The following is a 13,478-nucleotide window of genomic DNA, read 5'->3' as shown; positions in this document are numbered from 1 at the left end:
AAGATAAAAATATTTTTTGAATATTTTCAAACAACCAACTGAACATTTTTAAAATTGATATCTTTTAACTTGAGTTAAGCAGGCATTAGACGAAGCAAACATTCACTATTTTTGGTACAGATTTTGTTTTGTGCAATTAAAATTCGTACTAAAAATAGCAAATTTCTGATTCGTTTCATTTACTGGCAAATGGTTGGACACATGTAACGTGAGTCCCTTATGTGATAATTCACCTCTGTCCAGCAACTCCTACCCCAACCTCCACGAAATGCCAACCGGGATACGATTAACCTTAGTGGAGATCGAGTAACCAACCCCCGGTGCTAGGGGTGGTGTACAACAGCGTCTGACCCGGAGCGGGCGGCTGGATTATGAAATGCTGTATCACGAGAGCTACACCTAAGATGACAGCCTCATCAGCAGGGTTTAGGTATCGCGACCCTGGTAAGGTAGCATACCGAAACCTTTCCTTCAACCACGAACAACGAAATTAGGAATACGGAACGGAACAATCGGCTTCGTCTAATACCTGCTTCATAAATTGACTCACCCTTAAGTGCAGTTGTTCTTGTTGCTGAAAATTAAATTCTATTTTTAAAACTTCCAAGGATTGATGGTTCAACACGAAAAACATGAGAAATTAGAAATAAAAATATAAAATACATAAAATGTTTTCTAAAACGATTCTGAAATCGACTGGTCTTTCGGGGTTTGATTACTACAACCATTTTTTATTTAAATTACGTCAAATATCGTTATTCACAGTCAATGTATATTCACATAAAAAAAAAACAAATTTGAAACTATACAAAACATTGTTCCTCTAAAAAGGTCAAAAATAATTTTCGCTCTACCTTGCGACAAGTTTCAAAAGTTTATAAATGAAATCAATTGTATATAGTTTATTGAAAAAAAAAACAAAAAAATGTGATTTGTTGCAAATTTTGTTCTAACTCTTTATTCACTATTAGACAAAACAAAAAAAAATTAAACAGGTCGAGAAATCAATTTTCCACGACTCGTTCATAAACAACATTTTAGTAGAGATCAAATCTTTTATGATATAATTTTCAAAGATTTTATTTACCAAAACATATACAACGGTTTCAAAAATAAACCTTGAGTGTGAATGGATTTAGGCCTGAGAAAAATTTAAAAAAAGGAAACATATACAAAATCTCATCAAAAATATTTTCTTGAAGCTACAACATTTTCAGAAAGATTTCGCTTGGAATTTTTGATATTTGCCATTTTTAAAATTCTTGACATACCTATTTTTAACATATTTTACCACTATTGACATTTTCGACATTTTAGATTTTCCCCTTATTCCCCTCCCTCTCCCCACGAAATCATTGGAAAAGCGGACTTCGATCATTTTTGTGTAAAAAATTGTTTCATTATGAAATTTCTTTTAGAAAAACATAGTAATACTTGTTAAAAATATAACATTTTTAACGAAAATAGACAATGTTACGAAAAATCTAGGTACTTACCTCTTTAATTGGAACTAAAACTTTCTCGAGTAAAAGTCCAGCTTCTGTAATCTGAAACAAAGAAACAATCAAGCGTTAGAAATGTTTGACGGTAAACATTGAATGATTATCATGTTTCAGCAATAAAATGCGAACCTAATTGTGCTTGATATTTCAATTTGTAGCTTCTGGAGCAAAGATATTGATACTTGTAAACATAATTAGATATCTAAAAACCCCTGTAAGCTCGCCCCAATAAGCAATATAAATTAATTGCAACAACTTTCCGCCACATCCAAATCGCTATCGGATTCGCATTCGACTGATCAATAAAAGTTATTAAACACGCTAAAAGACTAATTAACCCGACCAATACAACCGTTATTTTCCAAATCCGTGGGCCGGCAATTACCCCTGGCGGAAGCCTTCCGAACACACACCTTCAGCGCGGGCAGAGCAGCCACGCAGACCGCGACCGTGGGTGGGTGAAGTTTCCAATGGCCCGACTGAAGAACACAATTGTTTTATTATTTGTTTCACTTCACCTGAGCGGGTTGTTCTACTTTCCCACACACAGCCGCGCGCAGTCCGGTTCGGCCGAGAGCCATGACTCTTAGGTCCTTGACTCATGGTGTGGCCCGCAGATTAGCTGCTGATTACCTTCACGGAATGAAAGAAAAAAAAATATCCGCAAAATTGATTTATTAAATAATTAAACTTCCACTCATCGACAGTGCAGATTCCGAACCGAGCGCCAGAAGTGATCGCACGAAACCGATTGAACTCGCGATGCAGTCGATTCAGCCGATCGTGAATTCCTACTGTTCGGGTAATCTTTGTGGGACAGATCTGGCTCCGGTCGCCAGCCTCAATACGGTCATCGCTAGATTCCTACAATTAATCACCGTTTCGATTTCCGAGCAGAGCGGCACCTTGTATGCGTTAGTCTCAACCTGTCCCGGACTAATATGGCACCGGGCCAATTAAGTGTAACCTAATTTTCGACGAAAATATCCGATTTTAAATAGCGAGGAAAGTTTGAGACTTTCAAACGATCCTACCGTATAATCAAGAATGGTAACAGTCTGACAAAACAATTATTTGGGATTTCCATTCGACATGCGCGGTTGCTTGCGATCGCCTCGAGCAAGGTCCCACAGACCTGATTCGAATTGCAAAAAGCTGAACTCTCCTTTTACGGAGTATCGATCGAGTCTGTATTGCTTAATACTGTGTTCCTCCAGCTTCGCTAGGTTCTCCAGCTCTGACCCCTTGTCCGTTGAGTGCGGACGCCTATGATCGGTCGTCGTCGCACAATAAGATCAGGTAAAAGCGATTACACATTATGCAATGTAGTGGGGCGCTTCCAACCGAGTGGGGTAAGGATCGCAAGTGTGCGGCTGGAGGAGACTGAAGATCCCTTCTTTTAGACCACCGACAGTCGATGCTTGGTTGAAGCAGGTTCACCTTGAACGATTGGCGAAAAAAAATTTTTTTCGTCTTTGTCAGTGGTTGGTAAGGAATAAAGATTTTCAGTAATGAGTAATGATATACACGTTGATTGACAAAGTTCCCTCAGAAAAAATGAGATCTTGCGGTAGTTATAATTTTGTTATAATCATTTCTTGAACTGTCAATAGGTACTGTGAAGTGGCACCCATTATTTATTGATAATTCTCTCATAACTTACAGATTGTCGTTAGTGTTGAACAATTTTTTCTGTTTGCTATTCAGAAATTATGAACTTAGAAAAAATCTCAAAGTAATTATGAGCAAAGTCTTCGAAAATAACAACAAATGGAGCTCATCAAATATGTCCAATGGAGTTGCAATTTTTATGCATAAAACCTAAATTAATCCACCTAGCGGACAGATCCAGCCTTTCTCATTCAATTTTTTATTTGTAAAAATAGATTTACATGAACGCTTCAATCCAATAAATGTATATTCACTCTTTAGGTTTTAAAATATTGATATTGTAATCTTTACATCTAAAAATGCAGTCAAGTCTGTCTGTCTGTCTGATCCATATAGGCCCGAAAACTACCGAACCGATCGACGTGAAAATTTGTATGTAGGAGTTTTTGGTGCCGATAAAGGTTCCTATGATAGTTTGAGACCCCTCCCTCTTCTGGAAGGGAGGGGTCCCATACAAATGAAACATAAATTTTTGCACAACTCAAGAACAAACCAAGCAAATGAAACCGAATTTGGCATGTGGATGTTTTAAGGGGTAACTAATATGTCCATAACAGTTGGATGAAACACAAATTTGTGCACATCTCGAGAACTAATCAACCAAATGGAACAAAATTTGGCAGGAAAATGTTTTTAGTGGTAACAAATATGTCCATAATTGTTTGAAACCCGACTCCCTCTTCTATAAGGGAGGGATCCCATGAAAATGAAACACAAATTTCTCACAGCTCAAGAACCAATCAAGAAAATACAACCAAATTTGGTATGTGAATGTTTTTAGAGGTAACAAATATGTCCATAATGGTTTGACGCCCCTCCCTCTTCTGGAAGTACATGTTTCTTCACAAATTTCTTCACATCTCGCGAACTAATCAACTAAATGGAACAATATTGGCAGGTGAATGATTTTAGTGGTAACAAATATGTTCCATAATCGAACTCAGACAACATTTTGGATTGTAAGATGGCAACGTCCGGTTTCTGGAAAACAGCCGAAAATGGCCGATTTCCTCCCAATATAATAATATCCGGATCTTGAATAATACACAGAAGCTAAAATCGACCACAGATAGCATTTTAAATTCTAAGATGGCGACTTCTGCTTTCTGAAAACAGCTGAAAATGACCAAATACCACCCAATATGAGTTTTTCTTTAACCAGTATGCCGTTCGAAATCCAGAAATTGTCTCCAAATGCCATTATGAAATCCAAAATGGCGACTTCCGGTGTCGGCAAAACAGCGGCAAATGACCAAATACCACCCAATATGGGTATTTCCGGAACCGTAATGATGCACTGGAGCCACAAAACGACTTCAGACAACATTTTGAATTGTAAGATGGCAACTTCCGGTTTCTGGAAAACAGCCTGAAATGGACGATTTTCATTAAATATTAGTATTTCTGGAACCAGAACGATGCACAGAATCTAAAAATTGATCACAGACACAATCTTGAATTTTAAGATGGTGACTTCCGATGTCTGGCAAACAGCCGGAAATGACCAAATATTAATCAATATGAATGTTTTCGGAGCCAGAATTACGCCCATATGACAGAAATTGATTTCACAGGCAATTTTAAAGTCCAAAATGACGACTTTCGGCTTCTGAAAAACAGTCCAAAGTGACCAAATATCACCCAATAGGAGTTTTTCTTTAACCAGTATCCTAAATACCATTTTGAAATCCAAGATGGCGACTACCGGTATGTGAAAAACAGCCTAAAATAAACAAATACTATCCAATATGAGTATCTCTGGAACCAGAATGATGCAAGGAGCTAACAATTGACCTCAGGCACCATTTTGAATTACTAAATGGCAACTTATAGGCAACAGTCGGAAATGACCGAAAAATATGAAATATGGATATTTCTGTAAACGTGATGATGCATAGAAACCAAACATTGACCCTGGACACTATTTTAAATTTGAAGACGACCACTTTTAGTTTCTGGAAAACAACCAGAAATACCTCCCAATATGGGTATTTCCGGTGTCAGATTGATGCCAGAAAGTCTGCTGATAATGACAGAATACCACCCAATATGAATATATTCAGAATAAAGGCGATGTGCAGAAGCCAAAAGACGAGGATGTTGTCATTTCAATAAAACCAACCATTTCAAACGATTTGTTATTTGACTTTGATCATATCCTATGGCCGATTCGTCGTGCATTTGCAGACTTCAAACAAACCGCAAGGAATCAATGAACTTGGAACGTTCAAATAGTACGACACCACATTTAAATTATGTTGAGGCCACATATATCGATCAAAGCAGGTATAGTTTTAAATTGTCTTTGAATTTCTCTTCTTTCCATAACTTTTGAGCCACATATCAAATTGTTATGAAGTTAGTTATTTGTAAGTTTGAGAGATGACTCGCTCGTATGACACTAGTTATGTTCTAATAAGTCTTGTAATCTTTGAGATAGTAGACTTTCGTTGTTTTATTAACAATTTAATACATAACGGTTGCTCAAGTTCGATTATAATCAAATGAAATGGGAACGTGTAGGGCTGCCAAACTTTGAAACCACGTGTTCAATCATAATTCATCAGTTAACCCTTAACTAGCCCGCTCATCTGATAATAATAATCAAATCGGTTGTGTAGTTTCTGAGATAATGGAGTTTCGTGATTTTCACAAGTCGGCACGTTACAAATGAAGTTACAGTTCGATTACAGTAAAATTCAATAGGGTCTTCCGAGGCAGCTAGACCATTCGTTTGACACTAATTTTTCTGAGAAAAGTGAGTGAGTCCAAGTAGTCTTCGGAATATGTTCCTTTGCATAGCTGGATTCCACATTTTTAAACATAACAGGCAAAGTAAAAATCCGATTGCAAAACAAATCAATAGGGTCTTATGGGGCAACTAAACCTTCCATTTGACACTGATTTTATGAAAATCGGTTCAGCCATCTCTGAGAAACATGAGTGAGATTAGACAGTCTTCAGAACACGTTTCTTTTCATAACTTTTGAACCACAAGTTCAATCTTTATGAAATTCAAAACTTAAGGGGTTTCTAGGTAGCCCGTTCTTTTGAGACCAATTTTGTTCAAATCGGTTGTGTAGTTTCTGAGATATTGATGTTTCATGATTTTCACATTTTTGAACATAACCTCTAAACTAAAAATCCGATTATAATAAAATACAATAGGGTCTTATGGGGCAACAAGACCTTTCATTTGCAATTAATTTCATGAAAATCGGTCCAGCCATCTCTGAGAAAAGTGAGTGAGAATAAAAATCTGCACATACACACACACACACGCACACACACACATACACACACACACATACAGAAAATGCTCAGCTCGTCGAGCTGAGTCGAGTGATATATGCCATTCGGCCCTTTAGAGCACTTTTATACTTTTGGTTTTGCAAGTGATTGCTATACCTTTCTAGGAGAAAGGCAAAAAAGAGAAGAAAGGACAGTGATGTAGGAAATATATACTAGGGCGCCAATCATCGTATGGAAAAAAAGTGACCAAAAAATTTCAAAAAAAACCCTATACAAAATGTTCACCTGCTCGAAAAAACACCCTGTGCAAAATTTCAGCTCAATCGGACTTAAAATGGGGTGGCGCAAAGCGATTGAAGTTTGGCTTTTTTGAAAACCGAAAAATCACCCAAGGGGGGGGGGGGTACGTGAAATTTCGGTTTTCGAAAAAAAAATTTTTTTTGATGCCAAGTGACTTAAAAACGCATGAAACGTCGAGAATTGGTGTCATCTGGAAAAAAAATTTTTTGCAAAAATTTACTCTCTGGGACTTGTTTTATCTTGTTTTTTTTGGGAGTTGTTTTTTCAATTGTGGAAGATGGAGTTCAAAATGTTTAGAATTTATCTTTCGAAATTGATCACTAGTCTCTCGAAATAGCTTGTATAATGATATACACCAGCGGTTCTCTACCTGGGGTACGCGTACCCCTGGGGGTACTCGAAAGCCTTCAGGGGGTACGCGAAAGAAAAATCAGTAATGGCGGACAAAGCAATTTTCCCTAAAATACTTCATTTGTTTTTCAATCTTGCTTTTAAAACATTACTGTAGCAATCAACCAAACCCTAACTTAATTTGAAACCTAAACAAGACTAACGCAACATGATCTATCACTACTCTCTCCCACTCTGCGAAAACATTCCAAGCCAGGGGGTACAATCGATATGAAAAATATCGCCAAGGGGTACGCGAACAAAAAAAGGTTGAGAATCGCTGATATACACTATAACTAGCATCGAATACATTATGTTTTATTAGGATGGTTCATTTATTCGACATAGGGTGGTTCATAATATTTTGTGAAAATGAGTATAAAACGAAAAAAATCACTTCTCACTGAATACCAATAGAAAAATTCCTGAAAATATAATATTTGTTATATCATTGTCGTTAGGGTGGCAATGTTGAATTGGAAAAATTATAAGTAAAATGGCAAAATATTACAAAATGTATCAAACTACTCTGTGCAAAAAAAAAAAATATCTCAACCAAAATTAAGATTGTGTCTCGTGGAAAATGTTGAATGCTTTCATGTCATTTGCAAAATCACACACGGGAGGTACATGGAGTTTTAATATTTGAAAAATGTTTTCGATTCCAAGTGTCTTAAACTTTTAAATGAAACGGTGGAAATTGATGGAATATGTTATATTACTTTGTTTGAAAAATCTACTCTCTAAGACACTTGCACTCGTCTTTCGAATGTTGTTCCAGACAATTTATTTGTTTTATTTACCACAATAATGTCCTTTGCCAACACTTGATTGAACACACAGTGCTCTGGCTTATATAATCGGACAAAAGACTGTATCGATGTTATTCAGTGATAATGAGAGTATAGGGATCTCAATCAGATTGGCAACACAATTGACTTGTTCTTTCTGGGTTTGCGTCGTTTTGACAGTTCGACCATACATTTTCTGTCAAGTTTACATCATCAGAACGTGAACGAGCCCATTGGCTGAAACTTTGTATAGACGTTTTAATAGGCAAAAGATGCCATTTTGTGCTATTGGTTTAATTTATTGAAACACAACTCGTTTTTGAAAAGCTATTGGAAAATGCTATTTCGGATAGGTATTGATGATTACAAAAATTTTTAGAGCCAACACGGTTCGTTTGAGCGGTGTGACATCTTCGGCAAAGTTGTAGATAATGTTTCAAAAAAATACACTCTGAAAACAAATTACTAATTAAAAAAAATAAAAGAAAGTTATAAATTAATTATCGAAAACAGCCCATTTAAAAAACCGATTTTTTTTAAAAACTACGAATGTTTTCCTGAACAACGAAACCGGCCATGGAGAAATCAGAAAAAAACGTTATATTTTTTAAATTTTTTTTTTCAGGGTACATTTTTTTGGAGGAACGAAGTTATTATTTACAACTTGGCCAGATACACTATGCCAATCAAATAAACCGTCGGCAAAGTTGTAGATAATATTTTTTCCTTTCAAAAAAATATGCCTTTAAAAAAACAATTGAATATAACTTGTTTTTTTTTTCAAAAAATATTTTTTTTTCAAAAAAAAATGCTTATTTTTCTTGATTTCTATATGATCGGACTGGTTTCATTGTTTTGGTAATCTTTCGTGGGTTTTATTTAAAAAATCAAGTTTTTAAAAAATGAGCCCTTTTGAATAATTAATTTTTAAACTTTCTTCTAACTTTTGAACGAATAATTTTTTTAATGTAATTTTTTTGGAAATGCCGAATTATTATCTGCAACTTTTTCGAAGACGTCACACCAATCAAACGATCCGAAATGCTTTTTTTTATTTTATACTCATTTTTCACAATATTATGAACCACCCTATGCCGAATAAATGAACCACCCTAATGAAACATAATGTATTCGATGCTAGTTATAGGGTATATCGTTATACAAGCTATTTCGAGAGACTAGTGATCAATTTCAAAAGATAAATTCTAAACATTTTGAACTCCGCCTTCCACAATTGGAAAAACAACTAATAAAGTAAATTTTTGTAAAAAAAATTTTTTCAGATGACACCAATTCTCGACGTTTCATGCGTTTTTAAGTCATTTGGCATCAAAAAAAAATTTTCGAAAACCGAAATTTCACGTACGTGATTTTTCGGTTTTCAAAAAAGCCAAACTTCAATCGCTTTGCGCCACCCCATTTTAAGTTCGATTGAGCTGAAATTTTGCACAGGGTGTTTTTTCGAGCAGGTTAACATTTTGTATAGGGTTTTTTTTTTTTGAAATTCTAGATGACCATTTTGGCTGGCACCTAATATATACAATCAAAAAGCCAAGAAGCCATAATGTCAGTACGTCAATATACAGCAATTCCATGCAAGAAAAAAATCCTCGCAATGTTGACGTAGAATATCACATATAGGTAAACTCTTTAGACATATGTATATGTTTCAAGAGTTCTATTTTTCGCCTTTCCAAAACAGCCAAAATATAAAAAATTGGTTGAGAAATAACTGAATTAAACATAAAAATGTGAGCTAAGGTAAAAAACAGGGTTTTGAGCATAACTTATAATTTTCGGGGTATTTGAAAAACTTCAAGTAAATGCGCAAGTAACAGTTGACTAAAGCTACAACCCACACTAAGTCACATCAAAAGTTCTTGCATTTTTTCATCATTTTCAGCACCGTGAAATAAATTTGCGATAGAAGCCAAAAATTTTGGTTTTCTTTATAAAATATAAAACTTAGCCACATATTAACCGATTTTTATAAAACTACTTTCAATTGATTCGGAATTGAATATACTTTCAAAATTATAGTATATGTGTGGTATGTTTCTTACAAAAATAGACGGAAAATTGACAATTAAATTGAAAAATTACGTGAAAAAGTCTAAAAAATTAGATTTAAGCTAAATTAACTCAACATGTTTCATTGATTTTAGAACAAACCTGTATATATTTTGAAAGCTCTATTTGTCCTGTTTTTGAAAGTGCTTTAATATTGGAAATCGGTTGATAAATGACTGAGTTAAAAAATATTATATGCGCTGAGGTCCAAAAAATCGTATTTTGACCATAACTTCAGATTCTGGGGGTGTTTGGAAAATTTCTAGTATGAGCGAATGTTACACTCAACAAGACCTACAACCTACACTACGTCACTTCAGAAGTTCTAAATCGCTGTAGCACAGTGTAATTTTTCTTATTTTTCCGGTTTATGCTCTAGGGCAAAATCAAGACAAGCTTACTAATATCATTCAGAAGAAAAGAAAGTTGACAAAGAATTAAAAATATCAAATTGATATTCACCGCTTCACATCATCAAATGATTAACCCCAATCATCAAATGGTAAAACCACCCCCGCCCCCCTCCTCCAAACTTATTGCAAGAAATACATTGCGAAAGTTGATCGATAGGCACCCAAAATTCAACTCATCGCTGTAAAAATGAAAAAAAAAACAGGTTTTTTTTATTCGTATTTGAGGGTTTTATTTTACTTGAACATACGCGACGCGGCTGTAACTGTGAGATGCGTGTTATGATAATAGCTCTACTAAGTCTCTATTAAGTCACTTACCACAGTGACACTACCCTCCTTTCCGTTTCGGTCGTGGAGATGCAGAGGTAAATTAGGTCCACTTACACCACCTTCCTTACAACATCCTTCTTTACTCTAATGACGTGGCCAGTGCCATTATCGATCCATACAAAGCGGTAAAGGTGTTGTACAATGAAAGTGGTAAACTATTCCCAAGCTCCTGTAAATTTTAATGCCAAATTGGAAGTGCGTAAAAACGACAGAGACTTAAATTAATGTTCCCGTAAGCAAATGTAGAAGTGATGAACCCGGCGAGAAATTACTCTGCGGCCTTTTCACGCACTTTCAAGCTTGCTAAGGGCACCAAAATTCACAGGAACGGCTGAAAGTTATAAAATATAATATTTTTCCAATTTGAGCTTTGGGGCAAAACCTGTGTTGGTTACTACTCAAGAAATGATAATGAGGTAAAATTCAAAAACAGCTGACAAATATAGAAACATGAACAAAGCTGAAGAAATAAAACAAGACAAAACAAATGGTTTCCTGAATAAAGAAAATGTATGAAAACCAAGAGAAAATCATATTCTGTGATCATTGAAAAAAAAAAATATATGTCGATAAAGTTAGAAATATGGATCGAGTCGCATATAATTTCAAAAACAAAAACAGAAAAGAATATAAAAAAACACGAAAATCGAAACATTTTAAATTTGTAAATAATTAAAAAAGTAATTTTGTTAACCGATAATATTATTAAGTGAGTAAAACCAGTGACATGAGAAATTAATATCTGGATCCCTAGGGACTTATTGAAATTAAAAATACGAGCCGAAAAGTCGTAGGAACTAAATTAAATTAAAAATATGCGCAAAAATCAAAGAAACACAAATACAACATAAGAAATATTTAAAAAAAAAGACAGCAAAATACAAAAAGCGAAGAAGAGTAGAGGGAAGAATTGAAATGTGAAAAATAGTATATGTGAAAACATCAAAATGTCAAAATGTCCAAATGTCCAAGTGTCAAATCGTCCAAATGTCAAATCGTCCAAATGTCAAATCGTCCAAATGTCAAATCGTCCAAATGTGAAAATGACAAAATGTCCAGTGTATGCGAGAATATGGAGAAATTAAATTGCGATTTTCGGCAAATGGGTGTATCTTGATTTCAATTTTGACAATTTCATTATTTTTTGAGAAAATTTCCGCGAAAACAGCCATCACTCAGAGTTGTAATGAGCCAAACGCGAGTTACAGCATTTTAAAGAAATAAAGTCAAATCTAATATTTTTGGAATTCTTTCGATTACGGACATTTTGAACGATTCAATTTGAAGGACTTTTCTCATCTATAAAAAAATTTTCTTTACGATGTTATAGTTAGAGCTCTAAAATTTCAAATTAATAAATTTTCATGTCACAGCAACTGGCAACACTTCCAGTCAAAATTTAGGCTAATTCCCTTTAAATTGCATCGTCCATAAAAAAAGGGTTCCAAAAATTGTAAGCAAATCAAATTTCACATAATTACTTAAAAATGTTGTAGCTCGGGTCGGGTCATTATTCCTTTGAGTGATAAATGTTCAGACGTAGAACTACGTCTCTCAGGAAGTTCGGCTACATAGGAATATAAAATAAATATCTAAAAATGGAATAAGTAAAAAACATGTACAATTTCGGTAAGTCGGTTTTCAAAGGATTTCCTTCGTTCCTGCAGCAATCGATTGAAAAATCTTCTAAGCATCCGCTCAAATGCAGAAAGTTGCAAAACTTACAGCAACATCAACTTTTGATATTTCTGTGTTTATATTAGCACTGCGGTTCATCTATCACAGCAAACCGTGAGATTTTCAGGTTAGGTAGGGTTTACTAGTTCAAGGAAAGGATGAAGTAGTACATGGAACCTAGAAAAGTCTTACTTTCCAAGCTAAACCATCTGTCTATTCCACCCCAGGTGTTCAGATTACTCCAAACTACCCTACATTAGCCGTCACTTCCTTTAATGAAAAGTGACCGTATCTTGACAACACTCAAACGATTTACGATGCTGGTATTCAAAATGGAAACATCTTTCCACTAAGTTATCGAAAAAATGCCTTATTCCTGATGCCGGGGATAGCATAGAGATGCGATCAAGATATATCCGATATTAAATTGAACAACAATTGCTTTAATAAGGAAAAGAAATAAGTTATTCAAAGTTTGGATTCCTTGACTGTGTTTTAATACAATTTCTAGATTATCCATTGATATGTTCGGAGATATAAAAGGAGATTGCCCAGGACCAGACTTTGTTTCTTTAAAGTGCTAACTTGAGAACTTGCTCATAATACCTAGGCGTGATAAATGTTTCTCGTGTAAAGCTATCCCAGAAATACGAAAATTATATTTGAAACCATTGTATACCGTCAAACGGGGCGAATAGCATAGCATAGCATAGCATAGCATATTTGATCGCCCGTGTGTTGCCCGCGATTGACCAGAATCAGCTGAAATTGCACAAAGAACCGTCAAAATGGTGCTTAGGAGTAGCAAGCCATTTTCAGTGTACAATTTCTGGTGATCTTTCTGTTCACTGGTCAATAACGTAGCTGGCCACGCCCAATGCAGATCAATAGAGGAAGAGATATCGGGAGTGTTAGTTTAATACTTGTTGCTACTAGAGACCGAGGAATCCCCTGCATCATCCACAAGTATCAAAGGAAGGAATTAGTGTTAGTGGAAAGGAATTGATCTGGATCCATTGAGGTTGATGGTGCGATCTTTTCTACACAAATTCGCGCACGATATGGTTACTTCTCGGTCTCTG

At 35.2% G+C, this 13,478-nt stretch overlaps 1 protein-coding gene across 2 annotated transcripts in view; it reads right to left on the bottom strand.

Moving 5' to 3' along the window:
* Positions 1–13,478, bottom strand: part of LOC129723503 (uncharacterized) — a 131,965-nt gene that overhangs the window by 83,097 nt on the left and 35,390 nt on the right. For both annotated transcript variants that reach the window (XM_055677756.1, XM_055677758.1), the window contains exon 2: positions 1,497–1,547. The gene's annotated coding sequence lies outside the window, so the exon portion shown is untranslated. The remainder of the gene's footprint in view (positions 1–1,496; positions 1,548–13,478) is intronic.

Source organism: Wyeomyia smithii, chromosome 2 (genome assembly GCF_029784165.1).
Source record: "Wyeomyia smithii strain HCP4-BCI-WySm-NY-G18 chromosome 2, ASM2978416v1, whole genome shotgun sequence".
Classification (NCBI taxonomy): Eukaryota; Metazoa; Arthropoda; class Insecta; order Diptera; family Culicidae; genus Wyeomyia; species Wyeomyia smithii.
This window is presented reverse-complemented; position numbering and strand designations above follow the sequence as displayed.